General features: G+C 39.3%; 1 pseudogene; it reads left to right on the top strand.

The window, feature by feature from the left end:
- The first annotated feature begins 3,425 nt into the window (after positions 1-3,425).
- On the top strand, positions 3,426-4,142 carry LOC119519940 (annotated as a pseudogene).
- The last annotated feature ends 665 nt before the right edge of the window (positions 4,143-4,807 follow it).

A 4,807-nucleotide genomic window follows, 5' to 3' on the forward strand; every position in this document is an offset into this window, starting at 1 on the left:
ATCTCAAAAGATCAAAAAGAAGTAAAGATTGAATCAGTATCAAAAACTTCCCAACCAAGTAAATTTTAGGGCCATATGGCTTCACTGGTGTTCTAGTTGCTAATGCTGCAGAATGCAAAACACCAGAGATGAATTGGCTTTTATAAAAAGGGGGTTTATTTGTCTACACAATTACAGGCTTAAGGCCATAAAATGTCCAAGGTAACACATCAGTAATTGGGTACCTTCACTGGAGGATGGCCAATGGTGTCCAGAAAGCCTCTGTTAGCTGGGAAGGCATGTGGCTGGCATCTGCTCCAAAGTTGTGGTTTCAAAATGGCTTTCTCCCAGGACGTTCCTCTCTAGCAAGTTTGTTCCTCTTCAAAACATCACTCACAGCTGCACTGAGTTCCTTCTCTTTGAGTCAGCTCATTTATATGGCTCCAATGATCAAGTCCCACCCTGAATGGGTGGGGCCATGCCTCCATGGGAGTATCTCATCAGAGTCATCACCCACAGCTGGGTGGGGCACATTCCAAAGAGACACTCAAAGAAATCTAATCAAAACTGATAATGTCTGCCCACACAAGATTACATCAAAGATAATGGCATTTGGGGGACACAATACATTCAAACTGGCACAACTGGCAACATAATTCCAAACAAGATATAACAAGTAGCCAATTGTACAAGAAAAGCTGCTCAACACAATTGGTTATCAGAGAAATGCAAGTCAAAACTACAATGAGATACCATCTCACACCCACAAGATGGCTATTATCAGAACAACAAATTGTGTTGGCAAGAATAGAGAAATAGGAATCCTTATACATGTTACTATTGTAAAATGTTGTAAACTGTGAAAACCAGTTATACAGTTCTCAGAAAGTTGAAAACAGAATTACAATATGCTACAACCACGCTTCTTGGAATATACCCAGAAGAAATGAAGGCAGGAACTGAGATAGACATTGGAACATTGATGTTTATAGAAACATTGTTCAAAATAGAAAAGAAAGGAGGAAGCAACACAAGTGTTCATTAATGGATGGATGGATAAAGTGTGGTAAACTCACAATGGAATATTAAGCTATAAAAAACAAAGTTCTGATACATGGTACAACATAGATGAATGAGAAGACTTCATATAGAATGAAATAAGTGAAACACATAGAGACAGATATTGCATGATTTCACTTATAGGAAATAACTGGAATATGCAAATTCAGAGATGGAATGTAGATAATAGCTTACCTGGTGCAGAATGGAGGAGCAATGTGTATGTACCCATGTGTAATGGGTACATAGTTTCTGTTTAGGGTGATGGGAAATTTCTAGTAATGGATAGCAGTGAGCATAGCACAGCACTTTGAATGTATTCATCCCACTGAATGTTATGTTTGGGAGTGATTAAGATGAGAAATCTATGTTGTATATATGTTTCTACAACTAAAAGAAAAAAAGAGAAAAATCAATAATTAAATGCAATATGTGATCCTAGATGGGATCCAATAATGGAGAAGAAAAGACTCAAACAGTTATTATAGGGACATTAAGAAAAATTGGAATATCGATTATGCATTATAGCAATATTAATTTTAACTTGATAACTGTACTTCAGGCACTTACACTAGTGAATATCCATATTCTTAGGAAATGTACACAGAAGTATTGTGTTCAAGGAGCATGGTGTATCCAATCTACTCTCAAATGTTTAGAAAACATAAACAGATGGATGGATAGATGTATGTAATGATTTGGCAAATGTGACAAAATGTTAAAATTGGTGGTTCTGGGTGTTGAGGCAGAGGTGTATGTTGGCATTCTTTGTCTTTGCAATTGTCCTATAAGTTTGAAATTACTTCAAAATCTGTTTAAAGAAAAACAGAGAGAAGAGGAAATGAGAAGGGCATTAAAATGTTACACCACAAAATATCTAAAAGAAAGCCTTAATGAAGGAAGCAAATAAAATACATATATAAAACAAGTAAGATGAAATTCTTGCTTTTAAGTAATATTATCCATCCTGCCCATCTCTGCTTAATAAATAGTTCAATACATTTTCATTTAAAGTAATTATTTAATTAGAGTAGAGTTTGGGATAATGGACAAAAGATGATGTAAACATTTATTGCCTGTAAGAAACCCACTTTAGATCCAAAGGCCTAAAGATGTTGAAAGTGAAAGAATGGAAAATACTGCTATGCTAAAGCAAATAGTAACAAAAAAGAGCCAGGCTGGCTAGTTATATCAGATGAAATAAATCAAACATTGTTACAAAAGTTTAAGAAATATATTATATACCTACAAAAGGGCCAATCATCATGAACATATAATCATAAATATATATGCAAGGAACAGAGCACCAAAGTAATATGGATTTAAAAAATGAGATTTGAAGGTAGAAATAGACAGCTCTACCATAATAGTTGGAGAGTTCAATTTCCCACTTTCACAAATGCATATTAAACATAGACATGTCAATAAGGAAATAGAGGACTTGAACAACACTATAAACCACATTAATTCAGCAGGATACACATTCTTCTCAACTACACATAGAACATTCCCAGGATGGACCATGTGTTACCCCACAAAATATATAGAAATGCTGAAATCATAAGTATCTTCTTTGACCAAAGTCAAATGAGATCAGAAATCAATAGTAGAAGGGAAACTGGAAAGTTCACAAATACATGGAAATTCAATAGCACACTCTTAACCAGTGTGTTAGAGATGAAATCACAAAGGAAATTAGAAAACACTTTGAGATAAACAGAAATGAATTCACAACATATTAAAACTCATAGGATGCACTGAAAACATTGCTAATAGAGAAATCTATGGTCAAAAATCCCTATATTAAAAAGGAACAACTATCTCAAATCAATAACATTATTTTACATCTTAAGAAAAGACAAAGAAAAGAGCAAACTAAACCCAAAACTGGTAGAAGGAAATAAAAATCAGAGCAGAAATGACTCAGAGAATAGAAATCAACTAATAGTTGGTTCTTTGAAAAGATCAACAAAACTGAAAAACCTATAGATTAATTACACCAAAATTAGTAGAGTGATGACATTACTACCAACCTTACAGAAATAAGATAGGTTGCAAGAGAATACTATGGCCCCTTCCCTGTCTCCCCCCCCACCCCCCTTGCCTCCTCCCTTAATTCTCTATCCTCTTCCTTTCTGGGCTTGTTCTAGCCTGTAACTGCTGCAAAGCCATAGGTGCCACTACCTGCCCATGTGCCCCAACCACAACCATGGCATGGGCTTCCCATAACTGTCCCTGAGCTTCCTGTTCTACTGGGTTTCACCTTACTGGGGTGGCTTTCTGAGCCCTTGGCACCATATCCCTCTCTGCAGCTTCTCCTACTAGAGTTCCACATTTCCCCTTCCAGAATCAGGGGCTGACCAGGAGGATTTGTGGAGCTCAGCCACATGGGCCCTGTGGCCAGCAGTGCCAGGGTCACTGGGTTGATGCAGACACAGTGCCTGCTGGGGCTGCACATCTCCATGGTCTTCACCAACAAGCTCTGGAACTTCTTCATGTGCCTTTTGTGGAGGCAGATATGTACAGTAATTTAGTACCAAACTCTGATATATCCTTCCTCCTGTGTCCCAACATCAGCTGGGTCAGTTGAAGAGGTAGATCCTACTGCTGGATCTGGATGAAACACTTATCCACTCCCGCCATGATGGGGTGGAGGCCTGGTTCGACGTGGGACACCTCCTGACTTCATCCTCAAGGTGGTAATAGAGAAACATCCTGTCCAGGTTTTTGTACCCATGTGGATTTCTTCTTAGAAGTGGTGACCCAATGGTATATGTTGGTGCTCAGAGATTTATGGCTCTGCTATGGCAGCCAACCTGAATAGTAGCAGAAGGATTCTCAAGAGGAGATACTACAGACAACACCACACTTCATAGTTGGGCAGTTACATCAAGGACCTCTCTGTGGTCCACTGTGACCTCTCCAGTATTGTGATCCTGGATAATTCCCCAGGGGCTTAGAGGAGGAATCCAGACACCATCTCCATCAAGTCCAGAGTCAGTGACCTCAGTGACCCAGCCCTTCTCAACCTGCTCCCAATGACAGATGCTGTCAGGATCACCACTGATATTTGTTCTTTGCTGAGCCAAATGCAAGCTCGGTGATAGATGCTCCCCCTCCAACTGAGTTGGGGTGGGGGGAAAGGGAGGGTTAGCCCTGGGATACCATCTGATTCCCCGTCCAATGGTGAGGACTGCCTGGGCAGGGTCTGTCCCTCCCCCATCTCTACCCTAGATGCCCAACAAATGGAATCTGGCTGGATGCCTGGGCCAGACTCTGAAGCAGCCTCACTCTAACTCCCTGGAAACCCCAGACTGGAACACAAGGTAAAGCCTAGGACAGGCAAAAGAATCTATGTGGAAAGGCAGGACTGGCCACAGTGAAGGACATGTGGGAGGCTCAAAGAGAAGCCAAGCCAGCTTTGTTGTGATTTGATTTTTAAAAACCAGTTGTACAAAACTGATCTAATTATTCACTCATGCTCCAAGGGCTGGGATGTAGGAGACTGGGATTTTGGACCACTGGATTTTCTCCAAACTTTCCCCCCTTCTCTTTTCTCTGTTTTTCTCTTTTTCTAAATTCCCTCAAACCTATAATCAGCTTTCTCTTTTTCTACCTTCTTTCCTTTTAAACCATGCATTATAACTTTAAGAATGGAAAAAGAGGGAATATTATGAATAATCACAACCCATAAGATTACATATCTTAGACAACATGGACTAATTCCTAGAAACATACCATACCTTCTTTAAAATATTTACTCTTAAAA

Source organism: Choloepus didactylus, chromosome 24 (genome assembly GCF_015220235.1).
Source record: "Choloepus didactylus isolate mChoDid1 chromosome 24, mChoDid1.pri, whole genome shotgun sequence".
Lineage (NCBI taxonomy): Eukaryota > Metazoa > Chordata > Mammalia > Pilosa > Megalonychidae > Choloepus > Choloepus didactylus.